The following is an 11458-nucleotide window of genomic DNA, read 5'->3' as shown; positions in this document are numbered from 1 at the left end:
ATAAGGGATTGAAAGTGACGTTCAGTGATTGGATAGTTACAGAAAGTGGTTACTGTTGTGTTGTAGTGGAGTTCTATATAAACAGGCTGGCTGAACCCTTCAGTTCAGTTCTGTTCTGGCCTGTGAATAAACAAGAGCTGTTTGAAGAATCACTGTGTCATCTGATATGTTCACCCACACCTTAACACCAAGAATAATTTTAACAGAGAAAAATGGAAGGGTGGGGAGAATTAGAAGAATATAAATTGGAATTAATTTTTGCAAGCAAATTTGATTTAGGAAAGGTACGTGAGAATTTCCCTATTCTCACCCCTTTATAGTCATTTCACTAGTTAGAACTGGCATCTGCCAGGCTTATGATGGTATAATATGCAAATTATGTTAATTACATATGTCTAGTGTTGAAAATGGGATGTAGTGCTCCATCTCATCACGTATTTCTGATGTGGCTTTCAGTGCTGAAGTCATTATTCTTATATCTGCGCTATACCCAAGGTCACTCAAAACACAGATTTTTCACCAAAGGACATACGAAGAATCTCACCAGCCCAAATAACTGTAAGAAGACAGATGCTCTTTGTGGGGGAATGACAATTCCCATCTTCATGGGGAATTTCAGTGCTGAACTAGAAGGTACAAATTATTCTGGATTGATTCATCTGGAGTAAGACTGACCTTAGTGTATACCTGTTTTATTTGTCTGTTTTTTAAGAGTGCGTCAGCTAAATGGGTTAACCTATTTTTTTTCCTAAAATGTAACATTATCATCTATATGTTTTATAACAAATAAATAATAGTATATAGTCATATATACATATATAAGGCAACACAATTGTTGACGTATTTTAATATGTTGGTTCATTCATTCCGGTGACCAGGAAACTGCAATTAATCCAGAATGTGGCAGCTAGACGGGTGACTGGGAGTGGCTACTGGGACCACGTAACACCGGTTCTGAGAGATCTGCATTGGCTCCCAGTACGTTTCCTTTTTTTTTTTAAATATTTTTATTGGTTTTACAGAATAAGAAAAAGGAAAAAGATAGAGTACAAAAGTTTCATAGTTCATATTTCTTTTACAGAATCTTTTGGACTTCCCCGCATCTTCCCGAATCTGCATTATTTATAGTACCAACTTCAGCATTTTGTTATCTTATTTCATCACTTATTGTATCTTTCATTTTGTCATGTTACCCATTTCAACATATTTATAACCCAATGTTCATAATACAAAATCTTCAGCTATTTATTGTCTTATTTCATTACTTATTGTATCTTTCAATTCATCATGTTACCAAGATCGAAATTATTATAACCCTAATCTTATGTATTTTAATTAAAACATAATGCAATAAAAATTTTTCTTAATTCCACCTCTAACTTCTTGTGCCTTAGTTTTCATTTCACCTAATTGCAATTGCTGGGGCTAGTATTTCCTAAGAAGTGCATTTTCTTAACATTCATACAACTTGTAATGTTTTTGCAAATAGTCCTTGAATTTTTTCCAGTCCTCTTCCATTGTTTCTTCTCCCAAGTCTCGGATTCTGCCAGTCATTTCAGCCAGTTCCATATAGTCCATCAACTGCGTCTGCCATTCCTCCAGTGTGGGTAAATCTTGTGTCTTCCAACACTTTGCGATGAGAATTCTTGCTGCTGTTGTAGCATACATAAAAAAAGTTCTATCCTTCTTTAACACATTCTGGTCTACAATGCCCAGAAGGAAGGCCTCCGGTTTCTTGGGTAAGGTATATCTAAATACCTTTTTTAACTCATTATAGATCATTTCCCAAAAGGCCTTCACTTTCGGACATGTCCACCAGAGGTGAAAGAATGTCCCTTCCGCCTCTTTACACTTCCAACACTTATTATCAGACAGGTGGTATATCTTAGCAAGCTTGACTGGGGTCATGTACCACCGGTATATCATTTTCATAATATTTTCTTTCAGGGCACTGCATGCCGTGAATTTCATTCCGGTGTTCCATAACCTTTCCCAGTCATCAAACATAATGTTATGTCCAATATCCTGTGCCCACTTTATCATGGCGGATTTGACTATCTCATCCTGTGTATTCCATTTAAGCAGCAAGTTATACATTCTTGAGAGTAATTTGTCTTTAGGTTCTAACAATTCTGTCTCTAATTTCGATTTTTCCACCTGGAACCCAACCTTTTTGTCTGTTTTAAAAATTTCCCGAATTTGAGCATAATGCAACCAGTCTCGCACCTTGTTTTTTACACTTTCAAAACTCTGCAGCTTCCAATTGTCACCAACTTTTTCAATTAGTTCCCAATATTTTGGCCAGTAGGCCTCCATGTTAAGTCTCTTACGTGCCTTGGCCTCCGCCGGTGAAAGCCACCTTGGTGTTTTACTCTCCAATAAGTCTTTATATTTTGTCCAGACCATAAAAATTGCTCTTCTAACAATATGGTTTTTGAACATTTTGTGAACTTTAACCTTGTCATACCACAAATACGCATGCCACCCAAAAGCGTTATCAAACCCTTCCAGATCTAGGACATCAGTGTTCTCTAACAAGAACCAATCTTTCATCCAGCAGAAGGCTGTAGCTTCATAATATAACCTCAAGTCTGGCAGGGCAAATCCCCCCCTTTCTTTCGCATCTGTTAGTATTTTAAACTTAATTCGGGGCTTTTTGCCCTGCCAAACAAACTTAGAAATATCCTTCTGCCACTTTCCAAAACATTCCACTTTGTCCACAATCTGCAGGGTCTGAAACAAAAATAACATTTTCGGCAAAACATTCATCTTTATAGCTGCTATTCGGCCTAACAAGGAAAGTTTTAGTCTTGTCCAAATTTCCAAATCCCTTTTAATTTCTGACCAACATTTCTCATAGTTATCCTTAAACAAATTCAAGTTTTTAGAAGTCAGATACACCCCTAGGTATTTCACCTTTTTAACCACATTTAATCCTGTCTCTTTCAAAAACTCATCTGCTTCTGTAGACGTTAAATTCTTTACTAGAACCTTAGTTTTTTGCTTATTCAACTTAAATCCCGCCACCCGACCATAATCAGAGATTAAATCTAAAACTCTTTTTGTGCTAGGGACTGGCTCCTGTAATGTTAATACCAAGTCATCTGCAAATGCTTTCAATTTGTATTGTTTCACTCCGACCTCAATACCCCGAACTGACCGGTCCTTTCTAATCATGTTCAAAAGCACCTCCAGGACCGAAATAAACAATAATGGGGATAGGGGGCACCCCTGTCGTGTCCCAGTACGTTTCCAAGCACAATTCAAAGTGCTGGTGAAGCCCTAAATGGCCTCGGTCCTCTATACCTGAAGGAGCATTTCCACCCTCGTCATTCAGCCCAGACACTGAGGTCCAGGGCTGAGGGCCTTCTGGGAGTTCCCTCATTGCGAAAAGTGAGGTTACAGGGAACCAGACAGAGGGCCTTCTCGGTAGTGGCGCCCGCCCTGTGGAATGCCCTCCCTTCAGATGTGAAGGAAATACGTAAGCAGCTATCTTATCTTTAAAAGACATCTGAAGGCAGCCCTGTTTAGGGAAGTTTTTGATATTTAATGCTGTATTGTTTTTAACACTTGATTGGGAGCCGTCCAGAGTGGCTGGAGAAACTCAGCCAGATGGGTGGGGTATTAATAATAATAATAATAATAATAATAATAATAATAATAATATTCTCTCTGTCTTTCTTCCCTCTGACCCCCACTGGGTGCTCAGCTTGCACTTCTGATGGTGCCACTGGCTGGCTGGAGAGAGGGCCGTGCAGATTCCCACCCCAGCGACTGAATTCCTCTGCTGAGGCTTCCAGAGGAGGCTGTGTGCCTCACCCAGCTTCCCAGAGCAGCAGAGGATTGGCCTGGGGCAGGTGGGCATGTGGGCTCCGAGCAACTCTTAGCAAGAGCGGAGAGGGCTAATTTTTGTGCACCTAGGTATGTCTCTGCCACCAGCCTCACCTGAAAAGGGGGCCGGTCCTTTCTTGCATGTCGACAGAACCCCTGTTTGCCCCTCTGGCTTGCCCTAGGAAGTTGATCTTCTCGCCGTTCTTTCCACCATCTCCTGCCCCCTCTTCTTAGGATTATTTACTTGTTCGATTTATTTTGGGCATTTTTTATTAACAAGCTAGCTTAGCACAATACAAACAAAAATAGCTCAAGAAGCGTCAAGGTTCTAAAATGACAGCACGAAGGGTTTTTTTAAAAAATAAATAAATATGTAAGTAAACAGGGAAATAATGGCAAATGTTAATTGTGCTGAGATTAGTATATTCTGGTGTCAGTAAGAAAATGGATAAATAAATACTTAGAAGTGCTAGAGAAATGTTCCTCGTTATGAAATATCAGCATCAGCATCATTAGCATCCTCTCGGCAGTTCTCTCTTTGGTTTCATGTAGGTAGATGAAACACACCTCTAAAGGGGGGTGGGAGGAACTTCAGTCATTGGACCATGTCATCTTCAGAGTAGACCACTGACTTTAAAGTAGCTTCTCCAGACAAAGGAATTTGGAATGTATAGCTTTAGAGCAGGGATGGAGTGCATGTGGCCATCCAGATGTTGCTGGACTGCACCTCTCACTTTTTGGCCTTTCTGGCTAGGGCTGATGGGAGCTGGAGTCCGACCAGATATGGAGTCTTCTCGTGCTGGGAAATCTCTAACTCATTGAAGGTTCGAGACCCATTGGCTACCCAAACATTACATTTATTATGTATTGAGATCTAGCAGTCCCATGCCCGTTGCTGTTCAGAAATTCCAAGAAACCAGGAAATCAGTACAGTCAGTGGTTAATCACTATGCAAAATTTGGCTAAAATCAGTGCAGTTTTAAAAGGTTCCATCCACTATTTTGATTCTAATTCAGCAAAGGTCCTTAGCAACTTCAGTATAAAGGTTCCTGTTTGCAGGTTTGGCTTAGTAATTTATGATTGTTTCCTTTACAAGCCATGCTCTAGTTATGCTAAAGTGAATGGCAAAACCTGCAGGTTCCTGTTTGCTTGGAGTGGACCAAATACTGGATGGGTCCTCAGTTTTATCAATGGGTAAAGTAGGTTATGGACAGTCCTTCAATTTATCTGATTTATACAACAACAACAATCTTTATTACGGCCCAGAGACCCAAGAAATCGTTACAAAGCAATACACAATTCATACAGCCTACCTCCAGGTTAAACAAGCATTTTGTTCAGAATATAGGGATCATTGGTTCTTGCAACCACCGATAAAAACTTTGCCACTGCTAATGTTCTAGCATTTGTCTGGTCTTGCAATAGGAACCTGACATAGTGAGCCTCTGATTTTCCCGGGAAAGGTACCAACAAGGGTAGTATCAGTTCAGCCCTGGCTTGCTCATATTTTGCACAGTGCAACAAAATATGTTTTATGGAATCAATGTCTTGAGCACACGAGCAAAGTCTGTCCTGGTAGGGAACACGTCTCAACCTGCCATCCAACACTGCAGAAGGAAAGACGTTTAGTCTGGCTTTGGTGAAAAGCCTCCGATAGTTTGGTACTGTCAGGTTTTTAATGTAAGATGTTAACTTAAAGACATGCCCATATTGTACTCCTACTGCCAGCGGACTACAGACTGTGTGTGATCGAGATCGCAAGTCACTGTGTGCATTATCCCATAATCTTTGCTTTAACATCTTTTGGGCGTCTTCTTAACTCAGGTAATACAGTTTGGGTGGGGGGTGACAGACCAATAGAGGTGGCTTTTTTAGCCATGGTTTTCTGCCATTTGCTGACAAATTCCTCATTGGTCAGGTGTTGGTACAAACCCTTCCCTAGATCAAACACTGAAATCCTGAGCCAATGTTTTAGGGCAGCCCACCACACCTTAGTTGAAATTGGGCATTCACCAGCTCCTAACAGAAGTACGGAGTTGGGGACACAGTTGGGTACCTGCAGCAGAGATCGTAGAAATTTTGCCTGAAAGCCATCTAGCTTTGGCAGGTCCCCATTATGCCAGACATTTGCAGCATACAGGAGTTGGGAAACGGGTTTTGCGTTGAAAACCCTTAAGGCTGCTGCAACATATTTGCCGCCCTTTGTGAAAAAGAATCTGAGTATGGCTAGCTTTGTGATCTCTGCCTTTTGAAGGGAGGTTTGCCAGTGGTGCTTCCAAGATCCTGAAGGATGGAATGTGATCCCTAGATAACTGAACTATTTGATCTGTTCAAGGTTATGGCCATCCAGCACCCATTTAGACCGGGAGAAGCTTCTTTCAAAAACTAAAATTTTAGATTTTTCATAATTAATGGATAAACCATTTCCAGAACAGTAATCAGAAAATTTCCTCAGCAGATAATTCAAACCCGGTCTGGAACATGAGATGATTTATCTGAATAAACATCTCACCAAGATACAACCGCAAAACCTCCTGTGCAGTAATATTTTACAAACAACAGCAATGGAATAAACCATGGGGGAGGGGGGGAAAGAACACAAGTAAAATATGTATTCAATTTTTCCACAAACTCAAAAGTTGCTAGGGAGCAGCCCCTCGCCTTACAGGCTGCCAGTACAATTATATTTACAAAGAACTGACAAGGGTTGACCTTTGCCTATTTCTTCCTGTCTGCCTTTTAGTTGTCTTGGAAAAGCCTGGTAACTTGACAGACAGATTTGATGGGCACATTTCCAGACACTGGCTGTCTCGGTGGGTGAGGGAGCCCTGTTAAGAACCAGGAAAGCTTTTAGGCATTATAGCTAAGCTCCTGTAATGAAATCTACTGTGCTGGAAGGAAGGGGAATTTTCTCCCCCACCCCACACACAGATCAGGTCATGTAGCAGTTGGTAACACACTGTTTTCCCAGCATTTTGATTACAGCAGCTCCCCACCCCACCATTCATGTCAAATAATTACAGGCAATTTCAAACTCCAATGACTGACTAGGATGAACAGTGGACCTGAAATGACGTGGGCATGTGCAAAGAAGGGTGCGGGGTTTTTTTCTGATAGAACAGAAATGCTCACACACAAGAGTTCAGTGGACATGCTGGTCCCACATGTGAATCCTCACAAATGTGCAGTCTTGTTGTACACCTGCAGAATAGGAATGGATTGAACAACACATATGTCATATGTTGTCCGGCTTCTCTCCTCCTCCTCCTCCTCCTTCGGTGATCACTCGTAGCTGAGTAAGATTGTCTTCCATGAACACAGTTTTAATATTGAGTCCGTAAGTGACTATGGAGGCCAATTCTGGACCCACACATCTTTCCACAGTGTGGACATAGGTTTCCGGGCAGGAGTTGATCACGGTGTGGATATGCCAAGCGTGCCTTCCTCTTAGCACGTTTCTCCCTTACATCCTGAGTTCAAGTCTCTTCAAAGCCCGTGACACCTTTGGTAAAGGCTGTTCTCCAATTGGGGCGCTCACAGGTAAGTGTTTCCCAATTGTTGGTGTTTATACTACATTTTTAAAGATTTCCCTTGAGACGGTCTTTAAACCTCTTTTGTTGACCACCAGCATTACGCTTTCCATTTTTAAGTTCGGAATAGAGTAGTTGATTTGGAAGACAAAATGACCAGTCCAACGAAGTTGATGTTGAATAATTGTTGCTTCAACACTGGTGATCTTTGCTTCTTCCAGTACACTAGTATTAGTTCACCTGTCTTCCCAAGTGATGTGTAAAATTTTTCAGAGACACCATTGATGGAATCTTTTGAGGAGTTGGAGATGGGGTTTATAAGTTGTCCATGTTGTGAATGTCCCAGTCCTCAAACACTCTGCACCTCAACTGGGAGAAAGCTGCACTCACAGAGCTCAGGCAATGCTGGATTTCGGCATCCATGTCGGCCCTTGTGGAAAGATAACTGCTCAGGTAGGAGAAGTGATTGACATTTTCCAGCATCACACCATTGAGTTGGATTTGTGATGCTGCAGAGGGGTCATTTTGTACTTGTTGGTGCAGCACTTTGGTTTTTTGGATGTTGAGTGATAGGCAGTAACTGACCAGTGAGACACAATGCATCAGGAAGATTTTGGGTATCAAATGGCAGGACAGAGTTTCAAACAAAGATGTGATCTCCCAAGCCCACATTCCCAGCACGTTTGCACTCCTGTCTCAGCGACATCTATTCCGGCTGGGTCTTGTCCATAGAATGGAAGATGGCAGGATCCCCAATGACATTCTCTACGAGGAGCTGGCTTCAGGCAGCAGGCCCGTTGGCAGAACAACTCTGCATTACAAAGATGTCTATGAATGTGACACGAGGGTTGGCAACATCAACCCCGCCGTGTGGGAATCCCTTGCACACAACTGCACTGCCTGGAGACAGTCAGTCAGGCTATGTATCCGTAGCAATGGCCAGAGGAGGAATGACTGCTGGGAAGAGCACAGAGAAAAGAAATGCCATGATGCATCTTCAGCAGCCCAACTGGGCGCCTTCACCTGCCCCAGCTGCAACAAAACCTGTCTCTCTTGTATCAGTCTCTATCAGGCGCTACAGCCTTCCAACAGTTTGACTTCACGTCCCAAGGGTGCACGCCTGTGCTGCCAAATGCAGCAGTTATTTCCAAGGATGTCAGGACAAAAGGAATGAGGAGGTGGAAGGGGAACCAAGACAGTTTTATTAACAAACAAACAAACAAACAAACATACAAACATACAAAGCATAACATAAAACATACCCGACAGGGGCCACCCAATCTCCCCTTCAGCTGCACAGAGCCCCAGGTAGACCAGCAGGAGAAAGACCCTGACTGTCGGTCTCTCAGCATGAGGTCCTTTGATCTGGGCAGAAGCTCACTGGGCCCCTCCCACCTATGGCTTTTATAGCCTGCCTTGGTGTAATCAAGTGCACCTGGCATCACTCATGATTAATACAGAGCAGCTGAGAGTCTTCCACTACATGCAGCAGGCATCCAGCCAGCACTTGCAACACAGAAAAACCCAATAAACTCCCAGCAGGTGTGTGAAACACCAGAATCAAACTGGGGATATTGAAGGGAAAGGGACATGCCATCTAACTCCTCGAAATACAATTGTCTTCCGCATTTCCACTACAGCTCTTCCATTGTCTCCAGAGACAGAGAGCTGCCAACATAGCACATGTGATAAGAGGGCCAATGAACAGTCTGGGAACACTAATTTTATGGCATCATTGCAGGCCTAGGGGCATAGGAAGCTACCATTGGTCCATCCAGGTCAATATTGTCTATGCTGACTGTGAGTGACCCTCCAGGATTTCTCAGCCTTAACTGGTATTGCTGGGGATTGACACTGAGATCCACCACTGAGCTACAACTAAATGACTATTGACATGATCTATAACTGGATGGGAGACCACTGAGGATTCTCTTTCTCCGGTTCCCCTTTCCAAAGTCTAGCATAAGCCTTTCCCTCAGAAATGAGTAACTGATGTCCCCTTGTTGCTCTGGCTAGCCAATGAGGAGATCTTGATGCTTTCAAGAGTTACTATGGTGTGTAACCTGTGGTCTTCCAGATGTTGTTGGATTGCAGCTCTCATAATCCCTATCCACTGGTCATGGGCCTGAGAGGATCCCCATCCTTGGCATAGAGGAAATCGAAGCAAGGGGTAAACAGCTAAGCAAAGGATGGATATATTTATTTATTTTTTTAAAAATGATATTTTTTGGAGTTTCAAGTAATACAAAAAATAAGAAAAAAGAAAAAAAGAGAAAAAACAGAATTAAATAATAATAAAAAATTCATCATTTACAATCCTTATGTTCGATAACTTTTTTCTACGACTTCCCCTCACCTCCCCTTCTTGTATTCCGTGTCCAAATGTTTGTTCAACAAGTTCTTATCCTTAATTTTTAACCCTAGTTTGTTATTATATTTAATTCAATTTATGTATCAAATTTTAACATATAAGCATTGATCATTATACTTAAAGACTTTTTCTAAGGTCGACCCAGTTTCCCTTCCACGAATTCCCCATTTTTGTGCTAATAGCAAAACGAAAAAAGAAACAATAGAAAGGATCAAAATATATTTGTGATGGCCTGGGATTCGGATTCAGAGGCTGAACCAGAGGAATCCCAGCCTGCACAGGAGTCCCCGCCTCCAGGGCTGGCTGAACTGGGGCAAGGCCTAGATTCTGAGGAGCCTGCACCTGTGTCAGATCCTCAGCAGCAGGCACCAGGTGAAACCCTTCTGGCCCCAGAGGTGCTTGAGGACTCAGTGGCTACAGGTGAGCCTCCTCCGGGGCCCAGTAACCCTTCGGCCTCTCCTGAACTACAGAGGCTTAGGGCAGAGAGGCGAAGGGAACTGGTTGCTCCCAGGAGGAGTGCTCGCCTTAAGGCCAGAGGAGGCAGGGCTCCTGGGGACCGGGACCGCCCCTGGCCTTAGAAGAAGATAAAGGGCAGTCAGCCCGGTCCCAGGTTGCGGGAGCAACGTCGTTGTTGGCTTCAGATCTTCCAGTGTTCCTGTTCCCTGCCCGGCCTCCTGCTCCTGACCTTCCAGCGTTCCTGTTCCCTGCCCGGCCTCCTGCTTCTGACCTTCCAGCGTTCCTGTTCCCACCCGGCTCCCAGTTTCGGACCTCGCCTCTCATCTTGGGAACTCTGACTACGATCACGGTACCTTCCCCCCGGGGCCAGCACAATATTTGTACACCCTTCGGATTCCCAAACCCCACCCTCCCTTTCCCGGTTTCAATCCCCAAACCATTGTCCATTAGTCCATCTACTGTCAGCCTGGATTCCTCACGTCAGAGGCTCTTGATTCTCTCTCAGTTCCTTTCTGCCGTTTTTTTTTGATAGTCCTTTATATTAACCACCAAATCTTGGAGGGGCTCTGTCCCAAAAATGTCCATGTTCCTTCCGGCCGGGCCTCCAAATTTAAAGGTGGAACTCAAAACTTGTTTCTTAATCCTCTTAGGTCCAAATGTCCCAAAATTTTCAGATCTCCACAAAGGGAGATCTTTCCATTCCTCCTTCTTCAATTCAAACCAAATTTTCATCATCCAGTCCTTTTTTCCTTTTATATCCATCTTGACAGGCCTCCGGCTCTCCTTTGCCTTCTGCAAGATGGATATATTTAAGCAACCTGTTACAGCTGGTCATTGAGCCCCTCTTCTGTATTCTCCAGAAACAAGTTTCTAGCATTCCCAGACTTTTCCCAGGTTTCATCCTCTTGCCAATAAGTGACATGGACAATTCCAAACAGGCTCCAGGCATTACCGGAGCAACATGAAAAACCTTGGCCAGTATTTGCACCTTTCAAATGACTGAAACTTTCTTTGGTAATAGCATTAAAAAACACAGCTACATTAGAGCAGCTCCCTCCCCCCTCTCCTCCCCATCTCAGCATAAGCATTTGAAACTATACGGCCATTAGAAATGAACAGTCTGTCGAATTAAAGGTTGTGCAATTAATTAAGTGCAAATTCTGTAAAGCTGGACCAAGGAGAAAATTCATCACGGCTATGAAATATGACCTCTCGTGTCCAAAAGACAAATATGTTTAAACAAATTATGAAAATTGATGACAAAATTACT

This window comes from Podarcis erhardii (genome assembly GCF_964252035.2).
Source record: "Podarcis erhardii genome assembly, chromosome: 6".
In the NCBI taxonomy this organism is placed as follows: domain Eukaryota; kingdom Metazoa; phylum Chordata; class Lepidosauria; order Squamata; family Lacertidae; genus Podarcis; species Podarcis erhardii.
The sequence above is the reverse complement of the archived record's forward strand: the minus strand, read 5'-3'. Positions refer to the sequence as shown.